Below are 18,856 nucleotides of genomic sequence, written 5' to 3'. Positions count from 1 at the left end.
ACTGCTACTCCATATATAAGATCTCCCATTCTTTTAGAGTAATATCCAAGAAAGAGGTGCCTGGGTTTAATTGATTTCTACTATTTCAGAGTTATAAGCAGCACCATAATCTCCACATTTGTACTGCAGCACAAGGTGAAGCTTGAAATGATTAGCAATTTAACAGGGGAATCCGTAAAATGAGTACTAAGCATTTTCTCCATTGTGTCTTGGCTTGTTCTCTCAAAAATGTTCCACTTGGTGCTGAAAATATTTCTCCTTCCAATTCATAAACATTCTTCCAAAAATTTAGAAACTAAGAATTGGAGTATGATTTTAAGATGATGAACTATCAATTAAAATCTTATGACCTCTTCTTAAGAAACCACAGAACTAGGAATTTATAATTAATGAGCAATGCAACTGCATGAAAAACTAAATGTTAAGGATGTAGTAAAAATAAAGTGCCAAATTTCCTTGAATGATGCAGTTTCTAGAGCACTATTTTCCTCTAAGCTACTGCTAGATCTGACTATGTTACAGTCCAAGTCAGAAAGTTTTAAATGGCATAAACTGTTCTTTCACATCCTAAAAATATGACTGATACACACATTGAAACACACTTTAAAAACAGGGAGCTCTGAAACTGCAAAAACCTGCATTTACTTCTCTGTGCAGAGATTGCCACAAGAGACTGATTATAAAAAGTAGGAGATATACGAAGTAACAATTATGATTTACCAGAGCTAAAATGCCTATTTATGAAATCTCAATATGAATAGATGCCATGTATATATTTGGAAAGAGGAAAAACTAATGAAGGAAGGAAAATTAAAACCTTGACTCTCAGCAGAGCTTCAGGGAAGATCTTTTATTCCAGGTCATCAAATGATCTAATTACAGTATGCCCTTTCAACTGCATCCCAATGGACTTTCAGTCATTACACTGTTCACTAAATAATCAGTTTTTAGTCTCCCCTCCTCCCCCTCCCTTAATGATTTCTTTCTCTTTTGCCTCCCTCCAAAATATAAGCAGCAGGGTCAGAAACTCCTGGTTTCTCTGGACATATATAATATACTTTACTTATTGCACAACTCAATCATGTGGAAGCATTAATATGTATCCTACCACTTCCAGAACTGATTGCAATACAAAAATCTACTCTTTTTGGCACAGTATCCCAATGTACTGGTACTGCACATCCAACATTCCAGCATTTAGCATTGCCCTTCATTATACTTATGCTGCTGTCCCATACCTCTATTTCAGCTTCTAGTGCACTTGAAGTCCTGCTTTATTATATTAATAAGTCTGTGTTAAGCAAGTGTTAATTATTCAGTACTCCTGAAGAGCAAAGTGAATAATCGTCAACATTATAAAAACAAACTCACTTTTTACCACCCTTCTTTCCTATTTTGCTTAACAGTATATGACTCATGAACCACATATACAGCTCCTATCACCTACTCAATAAAGCAAGCATGAAGAATTGTTGCAGTAAATTATACCCAACGAAAACAATGAGGAGGCTACAGATTACCAAGTCAATGCAAAAAATCAAAGGGAAGAAGAGCTACGAAGCACAGAGTTCTTCCCTCAAGTGCACACACAAGGTGGTAAATCTCCACAAAAGAAGACTCAAAAAAATGCTTTAATCTGAACCTTTGGCTGAACAACTGACTGTGGGAAGTACTGCTCTGCCCTGCAGTGTTTATTAGTCACACATCCAGGCACAACATCGCTCTCTTGATTGCCTTCATTATGTATAGCACATTCTCTGCTCAAAACAGTTAATAAAACTTTCTGAATGCTTGAATTTACTAGGAAAGCATGAAAAGATACTTAAACTTCTAGACAATAGTTGTCATTTTCTTTCATAGATTTTCACATATGCTGGAATAAGACCAATTTCTTGTCAATACCAAAACCAATTCAATTAGGACTGGCACTAAGCAAGTAACTCCCAAATGCTCATCATCTGGCCTTTTGTTTGTTTTACTGATAAAATTTATAAAATGCTGCTTTTCTAAAGCTCTTAAGTGTACTTCAACCATGAATATTTTTCTCCATACAATGCCATCAAGGAAGACAATGTACCATAATATCTTGGGAACAAAGGCAGACTACAACAATGCTTTTCACCAAAATTTTAATGCTGAGTTTTAGAAAAGCCTCTTTCCCTCTGCTCATGTACGTGAAAGATAGATAACCCCACTGCTGCAAATATTTATTAAAATTTGCTGTCCCTGTAAAAAAGGCTAAAGTTTTTTTCAATCTACAGTGTAGACCAGTTCACATATTCAGTATGAAATAACCAACAGCCTAAGCAAACCTGACCTTTCCCAGGCACTTCCTGAGTAATTTATACAAACTCAAAATAAAGTGTATGTGGAGTTGGGCTACTCAAAGACAATTGCTCAGACACACCAGGATGCCACCAAGAAAACCAAAACTGTATTTGAAACTGATAGCGGTAATAAAAACCACAGGGACTTCTGAAGGCTACAGTGACAGCAAAAAAGAAGACTAAGGAAAGCAAGAGCAGCTACCCAATTAATAACACGGTAGACTACCAGCCTCAAAGCATGGTGGCTACAGCCCTGATGACAGCAGGTGACCCTTACTGGCAGTGCTGCGCTAACTGCTGGCTCCAAGTGCCTGACTGGAGCTACAAAGAAAGCAGCACAGAACTCTTCAGAGAAATGCCCAGTGGGAGAGTGGGCACAACACAGTCACAAATTGCAGCAAGTGCCACTCCTGTGCAGCAAATGGAAAACGTCCTTCACAGAAGCATGGTCAAACACCAAATCTGTCTGCCTGGAAAGCAGCCTGCAAACACCACACTTTCAAAATGTTACTTCAGCTACATTTACTTCTTAGCTCTAAACAATCTTCTGCATTATGTGTGAGATTTTTCTTGAACAAACATCATTTTAGCCCAGTGTACAAGGTTACAGTGGGCATTTCTTGTTTCTTAGGAAGTTGGCTGCATGCTTCATCACTTAAGACTTAGGGCTGGTTTTTTGTTGGTATTTTTTGGTTTTTTTTTTTTTTTTCATTTTTAAATCACTTTGCAGTACTTCTCATTCCATATCAGTCACCAACTATTTTCTACTGCTGCAAAACTTCAAATTTTTCCTAACTAACCAGTTGCCTTTTCTCCCTCATTCTAAGTAGAATATACATTTGAAACAATTTCTGGTCTTAGAGTAAGTTTTTTAAATTTTAAGGTCCATGCGTAATATATAACAATCACCATTAGGTATAATAATCTAAAAGTTATCAATTATTAGTCAGATTGCTAATGGTTCCTGTGCATACAATGGAATACCAGTAACTATGGCACTTCCACATCACATCATACACTATTTTGTAGTTAATGTCTTTTGATCATCTCCATATGGGAAATTTCACACATAAGCAGAAGTTATTCACTATATCCATGTAATTCCTTTGAAGAGGAAAATCAGCTGTTGCCAGAGTGGGGAAATGCCACTTTTCCAAATCATAAGGGAAAAGGTGGAATGGGAAATATAAGCTGCACAGAAACTTGCAAGAATATTACCACTACAATTTTCTGAAAAACTCAGAGGAGTAGGAAGAAGGAAGAAAGCAATTAAGCAGACTTCTCATGTTTTCTAAGAAAAGAGAGAAAATTAAAAAAGAACCTGTCTTGCATTGAATCTGTTTGCTTCTTCTTGCAGCTGACTATCAAGCCCTTTGCTCCCAATCAGAAGAAGTAAGATGGCATGGGTACTAACTAGATATACCGATGCAGAAATCAATGCTGTTTACGTCTAGAACTACTAATGGACATTCTCCCAGTAGCATCAGTGCAAGAGACAAACTGTTCCTGAAAGGGTCACTGTGTAACTTACAGCAACGCCCTTCATTTGACACATGTAGCCAAAGTGGTTCTTTTTCCTTCAAGACATCTGAAAGTGGATACAAGTTAAATACTTATGACTTTTAATAGCTGCAAGAAGATGCCAGTAATCACTCTTTTCTTTTCAGCTCCAATAACCTCACTAAAATTAACTGTCCACTAAAATCAACTGTGGGATAACTCCATTTATCTTCAGAGCCCAGTAAGCCTGTCCCTTTAGCCTCAACTGGCTTGGTTATTAGACACACTAAAATACATGAGCACACTCTTATTTTTATTAAGCTCACAAACATACATAGCATTTTTTCAGATTAAGACATTGAAGTAGAAAGAATATATCTGTTTCAAAGGGCTTAGGAGGAACCCTGCCACACTTACAGAAAACTTAATGCATTCTGTCTTTCTATACTTGCTGAGCTACCAGACTACATGCAAATAGAGCTGAAGTTAAGGAAGTCTGATCAAGCATTAATATGGTTTTAAGGCACTAATATGCTTTCAAGGCATGAAGGGTGGAAATCTATGACAGCACGGTAATGTTGCCAAAAATAACACTCTTGCAAAGTTGATGACAATGAAATCAATGGGAGTATTAAATTATGAATCAACTGATTTTTAAGTAAAACTCTTTGAAGGCAATGCCTCCATGTAATTGGAGGTCAAGTAAAAGTTTGGCATTTGCAAAGATTACAAGATTAGTTTATATTTACTTATTTAACAAAAAGCCTAGTAACAAACCAAGTATGTATCATCCTCCAATGTTTCCCATTCTTGTTAAAGAACTGTTGAAAGATGCAAGGAACAGCAATTTTAATTTGTAACAATGCTTTATTCTATCCTGTAGAAAGGAACCATTTATCCTTGCATACTCAAGATCCTAAGGCAAACTCATGTGATACTCATTTGTAATCTATCTGTCCTCCTGCTTTGCCCGTAGCTTGTTTTTTATCACCATGCAGATTCCAGCAAGCAATGTAAAAAAAATTACTTGGCCAAGCCGATTTCTTTGTCAGCATAACTGCCTTACTAACTCTTCTCAAGGCCTTCTGGAGACTTATGTTCTGAAAACATAAATTTACCCCAACTCATTGCCCACTCATTGGTTGGCAACCACCGCTCAATGAATGAGCATTCCACAACCTGTTTTTGTGACTACACATGCAAAAGCACTGCAAAATTTACCTGTCAAGCACTGTAAATTTCCCTGTTTACTGTGACCAGATTTTTTACTATGTGCTATCATTACCTTCTAATACCTTATGAAACTTATCAGGCAGCCAAGGGCAATCAAGACAATTCTTGAAACCTCTCCAATAATTTTTAGTGCCAGCTCTGGCACACGATTACTACTCTGAGTAATCATGCTCATGCACTTTACACTGAAAATCAACACCAAAAAAACTGCAACGTTGATGCTGTACGTAAAACTAGTAATTTTCATCACACAGCATCAAGAAGTTGAGAATCATTTTCAACACAATAATTTTCAAAGCACTGAGAAGTCACCTGCTTTTCAAGGCTACACTAATGGCAACATATACCAGTTTTAAGTGGCACAACTCATTTTGCTCAAGTACAGATGGACAAGACATGTAGCTGTCATTTTTTCACCCTTCTCTTCCTCTGGTTACAAATACATGTACTATTTTATAGGGATTTACTGATACCAATATCCAAACACCAAGCAATCCATCCTCAAGCCTATTTTACCATCACCCAGAAATCTTAAAGATTTCAAGAGTAATAGAATGAAACACATCATTCCAAACACATATCAGAGGCAAATCAATTAATTAACATACATTTGCCTACAACATCAAAATGCTGTACAGATAAATAGCAGACATAGCTTTAAAATGCCTATATCCCTTTTGCATGGAAACCATGCTCTTCACCCGCAGCAAAAATTAATACACTTCCAAACATTGTATTTGAGCACTTTTAATCCAGAAATACACTGGAAATACTCTGAATACTCTGAAGCCTTTCATCTTGAGACTGCCTTTTGCACCCTCAAAGCTCAAAACAACTATTCTTAGCTACTCTGATGTTCTGAGCATTTAAGATATGTCACTAGATAATATAGAACATGTTCTGGGAATGAGCCTTTTTCATCCAGAATCAAACTTTTTTTTCCAGAACAATTGGCATAAACTGGGAGGACTTCTATGGGAGGGGGATAAGTGTTACTTACCAGTTATCCTCTTTATTGCAGTCTTCCTCTTCCTCCAGCCTACAACAGAGTCCTTATACTAAGAGTTACGGCTCCCACCTACCAGGAAGCAAAAGAATTGTCAATCAAGGTCATCAGGGAAGTACCAGCCTGTGCACTTCTATCTCAGCCACACCTCCATATCATGGCTACCTAAACTGCATGTGAAAATCCAGAAAAACCTCCTCACCAACACATAATGAAGAAGAAAAAAGGAAAGTAACTGCTTGATGCAATAGGAGGCTAGAGAGAAGCATTGGCTTGTTGAGATCTCTTTCTCCCCTGCCACACATTTCTTACGTAGGAATCTCTGCTGAAGACATCAGAGAGAAAAGAAAGATTGCTATAAACAGTTACCAGAGGCCAAATGCACACTTGAGGCATGCATCCAAACCTGTGCAATCTAAACACTAGGGGAACTGTTGAAGCTTAATGGGGTGTAGCAAGTTACACAGGAATAGAACTTACTGCTATTACAGACACTTACTGGTTCTGCTATGGCAAGAACACATGCTATTAGGCAACAAAACTTCAACTGTCTGCAGTATTTAGCTGCATTGGCTACTGCCCTCTGAAGACAAAGGATAAGAAAGGACTTATGCTTCTCTACTGATGCAATCTCCAGAGAATGATCACACAAAGATTATATGCATCACTCCAATATTAAACTATTCTGTCTGTAGATGTGTATCAGTAAGTTCTTTGATTGCATCATATATACACAGCTTTTTAAAAAGGGCCTGGGCAAGCATGTTATACTTACCTATTCCTTTTGTTGGAATTCAGGAAAGTATCTGCAAAATTGATTTAATCTTTGTACAGAAGGGGAAAAATTATCAATTTTCAGAAGCCTTTGAAGAGGAGGAATATAAAATGTATTGACTAGTGCAAAACACTGTTTTTAGGAACTGTGAGAGCTAATTTAAGACAATTTACCTGTCTAAAATGAGGACACATGACAAAGTTGTCATAAGATTTCATGCTTCTAACACGCTTTTTACAACTATTACAACTGTTTTATCAAAAAAGGTGGCTTTTATTTTAAAGTAAAGTGACAGGCATCTCAGTTGCCAAAGTTACTGGCATTATCACATTTGAAACTCAATCTTTGTGTAACTTAGAGGTATAAAAAGCTTCACTACAGACAAGAGGTTGATGTGATGATACATAAGATGAGAGAAAACAAGAATGAGATCATCTTTCTATTTGAGGTTCACCTTCCTTTGATGTTAACTTTCTTTACAAGAAAGTTCCTCTAAATAAAGTTTTTGAAATTCCATCTTTTAGGAGCTGAGAATCAAAAATTACCCACTGATTCCACAAATGATATAAAGTTTTCAAGGATGGTCACATTTTACAATCTTTTACTGAAAACACTCAAAAGCTTTAAAAAATAGCTTTTTCTATTTTAGCTCTGTCCATCATATTACAGGTAGTTGTAAGCACCCAGGAACTACAGCTACCTAGGAAGGAGGGATGAAATGAGAAACAATAATAAATGAGAAATATTGTCACTATTTGATAAAATAAATTAAACCACAGAAAACATCCTGTGTGTGAAATAAAGACAACACATCAATTCTAACACCTCTTAGAATTATTGACCTGAGATACCTGTCAAGCTCATTTCACTCAAGGTAAGCATGGCCCAAACAACACCCCAACACCAAGGTGTTGAAAGAAAGTGTTGAAGGAATGGAGTTTCTTCTTTACAGACTGCCAAGGAGTATACCTGGAGGGATACTCACAGGATGGCTCAAAATGTTAGCTGGAAAAGCAGGTCCAAAGGAACTTCATGTGGTTCAACAAGAGCAAGGGCAAGGTGCTGCACCTGGGTTGAGGCACCCCTGGTATCAGCACAGGCTGGGGATGAAGAGATGGAGAGCAGTCCTGCCCAGAACTGGGGGTGCTGGTGGGTGAGAGGCTGGACATGCCCCAGCCATGGGCACTCACAGTCCAGAGAGCCAAACGTGTCCTGGGCTGCATCCAGAGCAGCGTGGGCAGCAGGGGAGGGAGGGGATTCTGCCCCTCTGCTCTGCCCTGCTGAGACCCACCTGGAACCCTGCATCCAGCTCTGGGGTGCCAGCACAGGAAGGGCTTGGACCTGCTGGATTGAGTCCAGAGGAGGGACACAAAGATGATGAAAGGCATGGAACACCTCTACAATAAGGAAAGGCTGTGAGAATTTGGTTTGTTCAGTCTGGAAAAGAGAAGGCTTTCGGGGAGCCTGCCTGAAGGGTGTCTACAAGAAACATGGAGAGGGACAAATTAGAAGGGAATGTAGTGACAGGACAAGGAGGAATGGCTTTAAATTGAGAATAGGTTTAGATTATACATTAGAAAAAAACTCTTTACACTGAGAGTGGTGAGGCATTTGAACAAGTTGCCCAGGGAAGTTGGGGATGTACCATGCCTGGAAGTGTTCAGTGCCAGGCTGGATGGTTGAAGGTGTTCCTGCTCAGAGCAGGGGGTTGGAATTAGATAATCTTTAAGATCCTTTCCAACCTTAACCATTCAGTGAATCTCTGATTCTGTGAAAAGGTCATAGTTTCATTTCTCCAGAAAGAGACGTATGTTTACATTTGGGCCTCTGTATTTTTCAGACAGCGCTTAAAAAACCACTCAATCAAAATTATGGTAAGACATTTACCAGCAAAATACAAGCAGAAAAACCATGGCAAAGCAAAGTTAGGAGTTACATTATATGGGGAACAAAACAAGCATTAAGCTTGCGTAAGAACAGAAGGAACATAGAAGTGTACCCAACCTTCTTGCCATTTCAACAGGCACAACATCCCTATGAAAATGAAGAACCTTTGCACATGGAATTAGCTAGGATAACTGAAGAGGAGCTAAAGATTCCCAGTTTGAAGTCAGAAGCTGATTACCTCCAAAATTTTAAAGCTTAATAAAACATGTCTCTTTAAGCATGAAGACCAACAGGTTAAAAAAAAAAAAACCCAAAAACATATCCCAGGGCACTGAAGATTTAACCCACACTATGCAATCAAAAACCTTGACCCAGTGGGTGCTCTACAAAGAAGTGCTCAAAATACCTTCAAACACCTAACCAATGCTTCTAACATTGCTTTTAGTGCTACTCCCACTCACTCACTGCCCATCAATATAAAATTAATTACAATAATAGAAGGAACATTTCTTCACACAGATCCATTGACCTTGAAAAACAAGCTTGTAGGTGGGCAATACTGCAGTTCTTTACCCTGACAGACTGTACCTTGCCACTATTTCAGTATCTATCTCATCAAATGCTCTCTGAACACATTTGTAAACCACCAGGCTGCCAAAAGCCCTCCAACAGGTATTTAACACTACAATGACTTTCTAGGATGGCAGTATCACTTCTGTTAGATGTCATGTTTCTGTCAAAATCAAAAGCAAAGAGCCCTTAAATTCCAAATCCACAGCTGACCTTTCTGCCCCAGAGAATTAATACTTAACTCTTCACTTTGCTCAGTTGTATGTTCTGTACTTTTCCCTGTCAGTGATTCATCATCCAGTGAGACAACTTTGCTTACGAGTGACACTCTTCCACTCTCAGTGACAGGCGTTCTTCTCAACCGCTCTCAAGCAGCTCAAGCATCTTGCAGCCTTCTCAAGACTGTCTTATTCTCACCTAGCTACAGAGCTAGGCTTTCATTTAGTTACTGCCTTCTTCACCTTTTCCCTTTTCCTCTTCTCAAAACTGCACACAACGTACACACACACACAGTTATCTTCTTCAGTTACATTATTAACACTTTTGTTACTTCCATTCCTCGACCTTCCTGTGCACCACACCAGCTACCACTGCACCTCAGCCTTTCTCCTTTGATACTCACACAGACCTTAAGCTGTCAACTTTATAATTTATTTATAATCTTTATAATCTATTTATTCTGTTTTTATAGAAATCCTCCAATTTTTGGTCACACCACTGCCTGCTTAGTCAAAGTTCCCATCAACAGGCATCATGGCATTTCTTACTCAATCCCATTTGAGCTTTCAGTCCCTTTGCAGGTTAACAAAACCCACATATACACCACTGTGTGCAGGCTTGCCTGGTATCACTTAACATCTTGACGATGGGCATTTCAGGACAAAAGCAGTTCATAAGTGAACTGTTGTGAAGCAGCATCTGTCTCTCAGTATTCAAATAGATGGCCTTAAGTTTTCTGTCCCTTGAATTTTTCTGTCTCATAGCTAAAATTAACTTGGAGTGATGGAAGCTCCTTAGAGCTTTAAGCTCCAAAATACTACCTTGAGACAGCATGGCATTTATTTCAGTCCTTACTGGGGTTAACATATGTTTCTATGAAAGTTTAATAAAAAAAATTGACACAGAAAGCCTGTTTGCTTCTCAAGGTTCACTATTAACTACATCAGTAATTCTAACATGGACAAGCTTTACCAGGAATGACAGCACCAGAAAAGCAAAATACTATTTAGAATTTTCAACTGCTGTGCAGCAGAGGGGGCAACTAGTATTTCAGAAAGTATTTTTGCTTTTGTTAACACATGAGAAATTTTAAGATAAGCAAGCAGAGGTTTCCTTAAAATACAGTCTCTCAAGCCATTAAGAACCATGTTTGAAAACAATTAAGGGAAACAAGGATTCCAGCCTATACTGATGGAAAGCCTGCTACATGCAGCTCCCCCCAAAAAAGGAAAGAAAAAAATAAAAGTGCACAAAAGTTCTAGGTCTCACTGGGATAAAATCAAGAGTGGTCTAAACATAACTTACACAAAATTTTTCAGTGACATAAACATCTAACACCTGAAGCTATTCCGAACTATGCACCTGAAGGTGTCTGGAGTTGACAAAATTAACTAATTAAAAAGTGTATTTTGAACTTTGGCAGGGTAGGAGTAAGGAGGATCAATTCAGAGCAAACAAAACCCAAAGCATCTGAAAATGCCTGTGTAAATTTTTCCAGAAAATTACTACAATGAAAGTTTCTCTAAAATAAGTTACAAAAATCAATTTTATTTACTGAAGGGCTCTTTTAGGCTTACAAAACCAAAATTTCATGTAGAGCAGCAGTAGTGCATAAAGCAAACACAACGAGAATAGAAATTAAGGATAGATAATAATGGTCAAATTTTAAATTTCCATTTCCAGTGATATCAAGAACACAAATTATGCTATATAAGCCATGTTAATATTACCTTATCTTACATCGATAGCACTTATCAGCTAATTGGTTACAAGAAATTACAGGGTGCTCACTCTGTCCCAACTGCAAATTCCAACTAAGTCTATATATTTGAGTTTATTTTGCATTTGCAGTAAGCGAAGCATGTGGACAAGAGCAGACAGAATTTAATCTGATGACATTCACCTAGCTATTATCAGATCATGTGTTCCCACATCTTAAAGAGACAAAGTAAATCTCATTACAGAAGGATTCAAAACGGTTTGAGTGTAACAAACTTAACATAGTTAGCAAATAGCCAGCAAGACTTAAGTGCAGATCTGAGGCATTTTCACACATTATCATTCCATGGATAATCTTCCTGTGAAAGGAACAGGAGAATATAGCCTAAGGAAGAAAGCCAGTCAAGACAGGTAGCAGGCTAGGGAAAGTAACTTGTATTGTCTGAAACAAATGGACAACTCTAGATCCAAGATGAGAGATGTATTAAAGACAGAATTATTAACTTAGCATCATTCAACTTGAAAAGCAAACGTACATTTTCATCTAAACAGTAATCCTATTACAGGACTGCTAAAATTAAAAGACCATAGACAATGTTTTTGCAGCTCATTTAGTACACTTACCAGCATTTGCTGTATAGACAATTTCACTGATGAGTCAGTTGTACTTCCTCTCTAAAGTGCTTTGAGGGGAGCTGAAGTGCATCCTCTTCCTCAATCTTTGAAGTGTTTACCTATACAACCAGCTTTGAAAGTAAAAGGCAACAGGCAGGCAATGCAGAGACAGGAATGAGGCTGAGTACAATAGTATATTACTCTGAAAATATTTTGGTGCTGCTTTTCAAACCTCACAGAGACAGACAGTCCTTTTATTTTTTTTTAAGTGAGACTTCAGATATTATTTAAAAGATACTTCTTAAAATGAACATTTGAGAATTCAGTCAGCAATATATCAGTTGACAAGAACATAAGAACAGGTAATCTGAAATCATATACATTATATACACAAATACATAAAGCAAACAGAATTCTTTTCAGTGAATAAAATCATTGGTGTGTTATAACAGAAAACAATTAGAAAACTCCCAATATTAAATACAACAGCATCAATAGTGGGAACTAAGAGCTAATGGGAGCACATTGTAATAGGAATTTTATGAATATGGAATTACAAAAAATAATTACATCTGTATAAATGTAGCAGAGCAAAAAGAATTCCAACAGTGGTAGAAATACTAGAGATGAAGACTACAAGTGGTAAAGGTTTGTTCACAAAGTGGGGAAGAAAGGAAGAGGGGACCTACCAAAGAGAGAAAAAATTGGGATTTATTTAACATTCACATCAAATATTTAATATTCCAAAAGTGACTAGAAAAGCTAAAGGACTCTGCAGACTGTCACAATTATGAATAAAGTTATTTCCAACATCAAAAAATAAATCTTATGGAAGAAATGCTTCATAGAAGAATTAAAAAGAACTAGTAAGGGGTCAATATTGAGTACTGCTATTTATGTTACTCATCTTCATGCTAAAAGGAGAAGCACACTGTGCAAGCATGGGAATGCTTTCACAGGTTTTTGTCTGAGCTAAAGACTGCAACTAAGGAAATTTCCACCACACTTACATGTTAGGAAGCTCTCCAAGCACTTGGCTTTCATGGTATTTGTTATAATGTCTGCTGACCTAGGAAAAGTAACCTGCTTCTTATATAACCTGGAATTTTGGAAAAATAAAGAAGTTGACTTTTTTTTTTTTCCAAGTCCAACTGGCACACAGGCAGGCTGTATAATACTAGAGAATCTAAACATGACTATGCAAGAGCAAAATACTGAAAATTAAGGCAGTTTAGATTCTATCTCTTCTTTATACGGAAGACATTGAAAGAAAAAGACAGTGGTTGTCACTTCTCCTACCTTGTCCAAATATTGGGCTATTTTCATTTTGGAATGTTTCGGGATTTTTTTATTGTTTTGGTGTTTGGTGGGTTTTTGTTTTTGGTGGTTTGTTTTTGTTTTTTGTTTTGTTTGGTTGGGGTTTTTTTTGTTTTCTTTTTGTTTTGTTTTTTTGCTTTGTTTTTTTTTAGTTACATATAATTTTAAAAATTTTCATTACTAACATCTAAAAACAGACTTTAGATTTTTTCCCTTGACCATGAAAGTATAGAAATGAAAGTATTATAAACAGTGATAAAAACTTATTCTGTACTTCCACATGCAATTAGCAAGGAGCAAATTTAGCATAATATTGAAATGGGAGCATTTCATAGTTTCTGGGGAATACAGCACAGAACAAAGCAGATGTCTTGATAGAAGAGAAAGGATTTTATCATCAGGAACACTGAACTCCCTAAAATGTTAATCCTAGAGGTAAATTAAGTGAAATGCAGTAACATAAAGCTCCCTCAACTAGCTGAGAAAAAGTCAACGTTAATGTTAGCACATAAAAATGAAAGTGACTACAGTTAGAAAACTGTAAGAGCAAAATGAGCCAGAAAAGTAGGAGAGAGTCATTTACCACCATGTTTGTTTATTTTACAAGAGGAAGTTTCCAGGTCAAGCTACCTATAATGTAACATGGACTACAACAACTCATATTTGCTACATCAGCAGTTTCAGTAGTGAAAACTACAGTGCACCAGTACTATAATTTCAGTGAATATTCGCTTATGATTCAGCACCTGCTTTCCAAGCAAAAAGGATGGAAATATGGCAAGACAAATTCAGTATCCTCAGCAGAGATGCTTCAAATGGATCAGAAACCAAAAATCTCACATTATTGTCTAGAAAGTGAGTCAGGAAAATTTTTTAACATTTATCACACTTCCCCAGTTTTTAAATTCTTGTTCCATGCCTATTTTCTTAATGCACTTCCCTCTGTTTAATTGCTATTTCATGTTCTATAGATTAAGAATCAAAAACTGAAATGCCTTTAAATTCCTATGTGGTCAAGATATGTGGTGGGGGCAGGTGAGTTGACTCAGACAATGGTCATTGCTCCTTCCACTGCTGAACAACATTCACTGTGGAACAGTAAGAATTGTAAACATCTAGATATCCTTACGCCACAGACAGCAGAAGTGTCAATCATGCCATTATTTCTGAACATTAAAAACCACAATCCATTGATGAACTTCTAAACGAGAGAGAGAAAGCTGTTTGACCTGACTATACCTGAGAGATACTTAATGCTTTCCACATATCAAACGTCTGTACGTTTAACATTCCTTTTGCTAAGTCTTAATGGGGCAGTGAAGGCAATAGCCACTTAATACACTTGAAAGAAGGTAATTCCACCATAATCTTCTGGAAAAGAGGTCAGCACCTTCCCACACACAAGAAGAGTGCCTCAAAATATTTGGAAGGCATGGCTGCTGCTCAGCTCATTTGTTCTTGCACTGTTGTTTGTATCAGCTGCAGCTCCACTACTGCAGAGTGAGAGGAGACCTTCAGTAGCTTCTGCAGATGCTCAGTGCCAGCAACTGCAGTCTGTAATTTGTCTCCCAACCTGTCCAAACAGGACCACACAAGGAAGAGCCACAGAACTGCTCTTGAGCACTCTGTGATACCCTTGGATCCAGCAGAACTTTGTCAGTCTCAAAAAGTTACACTGAGAAACACGAGACCTATGCTCCAAGTTATGGTAATTTGGCATGTGCAGCTTTAGTAATAAATGGCTAAATACACAGCACTAACTCTTACAATTGCCTCTTCAAAAACTACCTGAATGTGATGCTGGGTTTGATGGGGTGGTTTTATTCCAAAGAAAATTCCCTTTTAAGGGACTTACCTTTTCCAGGGCCAATGAATCCACAGGCTCAAGACTGATGGAAGCCAGGGACTGCAGAACTGATAGACTTAATCCACCTGCTAAAAAGGATCATGCTGGAGCTGGTAAGAACCACTGGCTGCACAGTCCAAATCTAATTCACTTAACACAGTGTGACATCTCTAGAGAACCTTACTGCCTAGCTTCTTGGCCAGGCAGAGTCACAGAAGCCCTCTGAAACCAACAGCCCAAGGTTGCTGAGGTCCCTAAGGGGCACAAGACACACCAGAGAAATGCATCACTCCCCAGACACACTCTCGTAAATCAGCAGAAAAACAATATCCCACATCAATCTACACCGGAGAATTAAAACATTTGCAATCTCAGCTAGCAATTATATCTACCATAAAATGAAAAATGAACTGCAAGGATGAAATAAATTTCTTCATGCAGAAGTCAGCAGAAAATTCATTCAAACCACAGCCACAATCTGGACATTCAAACAAGCATTGTCAGTCTTCTCTGCATCTTGTTTCAGGAAGACTAAAAGGATCATCATTATCATTTCAGGAATTTGTAAATAAAGCTCACTGCACTCAAACAGCCTCAGTATGACCCTATACATGAGGAAAAAACAGCATTATAAAGCCAAGCCTCTTTTCGAGAGTGTCACCCAATCTCACAGGCAGATATCACACAGTGTTTCACATATTTAAAACAAGGCCTAACATAACCCAAGGCTGATGAGTTACACAAGGTATTTTCCCTCATAGACTATTTCCAGTTCTTCTTTCTCTAAACAAAATCCCATCAAGACCCCATGCAAGACCTCTACCACAAAGGGAAACATCGCTTCAGTATCAGTCATTGTCTCACCAACAGGACAGATATACACCATTATCTCTAATGCATACTCCACAGCTATCTGGAATTGTAGTATTGTCCCCACACGCCTGCTACATTTCCTTTCAGGAACTCCCTTCACCATCACTGAACTTTTCAGCAGCTCAGGTCTGGCAAAGCTGCTTAAGGAGTTTATTTTCTCTCTACCTCACTGCAATAGCTTGATCAGGAATCACCACCACTTCCAAACAGTCAGAAAAATTGGGATGTTACACCCAGACACCACTGCTCATCTGCTCAGTACAGACTTGCTTTCATCAGTTTAGTATGCTACGTTTACACTGTCTCAAATGACAGCAGCAAGATCCATCAGGCATTACACGGATCTTGTGTGTTGGAGCTCTCAAGCTGCAATCATCAGCCATTTTCAACACATCACAGGAATACACAGAATCAACAAATTTCCTTTCTGAAAGGAAGATTGCTTACTATACACAAGTTTTAAACTTCTACTTAAAAGCAGGAAAAACAAAATGTAATTTATAACAACCAACCTCAAATTTTGAAGAAATACCATCTTTTCTACTGGATGATATAGGAAAACAATAACTTGAGCACAACTTGGAACTGAAGACAAATTATGCATAAATACCCCTGGCTGTTACACCACAAATAAAGCCTGTTGAATGATCTCCACAGTATTGGTTTGTAGGTAGAAATTATACAGAGCTGATGACATGAACAGGATACAAAAGAGAAACTATATGCAATTCTGAACACCAAGATGCTTCAGGCATTTCTGTCAGCATAGTGAATTTTTAAAAATATATTTAAATTAAAAACAGATGACTTTTTGGTATTTGGGGTTGTTCTTTCAATTTGCCTTTCTATGATAAAGAGACTAAGAGCCAAAGTAGCACCTTTCTGAAAACTTCTCTTTGTTTTGGCTGAATTTCAACCCCTCACAGTACATCCTTCAACACTTCCATACACGTTTCACAAATAAACAAACACTAGTAGTTTTAAAAGGAACTGTAAAGGCAAACAAGCTTCAGAAATGTGTGCCAATAAAGAGCTTTTCACAAAAGGCCATGCCACCTGCACTGCATCTGACAGCCCAAAATCTCCTCCTTAAAAAAAACCGAAAAACCCCTTCCAAACCCACCCTGTCCAGATTAGAACAAGAGTTGCATCTAACACCACCAAGAGCACAAGTTCACAAACATCCCTATCACATTCCCAACTTAGAGCTGGACAGTGGCTGCAACAGCACTTGCATTTCTTACTCAGCTCTTCAGAGCAGATCCACAGAGAATGCAGGAAGGAATGAGGTATTCATGAGGTGTGGGCATGCCCAGCAAGATCACCAGAAGCAAGGAATGATTTGATGCAGTGTAGCTGGAGAAGAGATAGTTAGAAGCAGGATGTATTAAAAGGGTGAAGAAGAGTTTGCACAGCTGACTGGAGCACTGAAAGAAAACTGAGGTGGGAAAAAGCCATTTGTATGCAAACTTCTATTTGAACTCACTGAGAAATAAGAGACTTGTGTACAATTCCTCCAAGACACTACATTCAAAAGGTGATTCTCATTCATGTGATTATTCCAGAAGAGCAAAATAGTTATAAAATAGCCAATATTTACCCAACAAATGCAGGAAGCTGTTATCCCTTCATATTTCTTTATGGGTTGTCAGAAACATCTGAATAAAACTTCCCTCATATAGAACAGGATCAACTGTATACAAAATGCCGAGTAGATATCACACTGTGTTAATTTTAATTAACAGATTGATTAGAGATTAAAGGTAGATTCTAATGCTTTTTGAAAACCCTAATCAAGTTGCTTTGAAATCTGACACTTCAGTTTTAATACTCCAAACTGAAATATCTACATGATGTTCCTAAAATCCAGCACCAAAAGAAACAGATCCATACTGCTTTTAGATTTGTTAATCAGTATTTATCAGATTCATTACTAAGCATGCACTCATAGATACCTTCATTAAAAGAGATGGCTTACTTATGAGTAGGTCATGAGGACATGGATGTCTCCTGCCTTAGTAGCACTGTATCCCCTAATGCAAGATGAGGGCTGCATCCCAGGAAATACAACATGTAAACAGATATAATTGCAGAATTTATCCTGTCCCCAACACCCACAACTACATAGCCCTCTACTAGTAAATAGAGCCAGGCAATGGCCCTATCCTTGGACTGTTTCAGCCACAATCTCAGCTGCTCTATAAGTCAAAACAGCAATAAAACAAAGCTAAAATTATCTCCCACAATGAATGGATGACAAGCACATTGCAATCAAAGACTAGCACTAAGAGAAGAGGAACCTATTTGAAAAGAATCACTAACAGCTATTCTTCAATATACGTTTGTTTCCCAACTGATAACTACTCAGCTACAAGAGTCTCACCAACAGAAATTAATCACTCTGAAACACTGAGCTTCCAACACTCAAAAATTACACCTTCTACCACAGGTTAAGCCATTCACCATCTCCATGTTCCTGCCACTGTATTCTTTAAAAGCATTCCTCTTAAATGTCACTGTCATCTGCTCATATGTCATCTATTAACAACAAAATCAAGAAAAAGGGAAAGAGTTGTATTGACATCTAAGTGCAACTAAATGCAACTGCCTTTTGTGTAGCAGGCTTTTCAGAAGGGGTAGGCAGTCTAAAGAAGTAAGGATAAGAGTGTGTTGCATGCCCTCCATGTTCCCACAACAGCAGCCAATATAAGCCCAATTAGGAGAGCATGTACACATCCCTACTGATGTCTATTCTCATTACACGATAGCTGAAAAGTATTTTCAATATACTCAGATGAAGAATCAAGGCACAGAAAGAAATCCACATAATAGATGCAGGGGTTCTGCCACCTAGTGGCATCTAGAGCCTCAAATTACTGTATCTACCATATTATTATTACTTTTTTTTTTTTTCCTTTTACTGGAAGCATTTGATAGCAGAGAACATAATAGAGAGCACACAGCTTCAC

The 18,856-nt window shown here is 37.8% G+C and overlaps 1 protein-coding gene across 1 annotated transcript in view; it reads right to left on the bottom strand.

The window, feature by feature from the left end:
• CRIM1 (cysteine rich transmembrane BMP regulator 1) overlaps window positions 1–18,856 on the bottom strand; it is a 175,092-nt gene that overhangs the window by 128,978 nt on the left and 27,258 nt on the right. The gene's annotated exons all lie outside the window — the stretch shown is intronic.

This window comes from Pyrgilauda ruficollis, unplaced genomic scaffold (genome assembly GCF_017590135.1).
Source record: "Pyrgilauda ruficollis isolate IOZ18807 unplaced genomic scaffold, ASM1759013v1 scaffold4, whole genome shotgun sequence".
NCBI classification, from domain to species: domain Eukaryota; kingdom Metazoa; phylum Chordata; class Aves; order Passeriformes; family Passeridae; genus Pyrgilauda; species Pyrgilauda ruficollis.
Note: the sequence above shows the minus strand (reverse complement) of the source record. Positions and strands in the feature narration are given on the sequence as shown.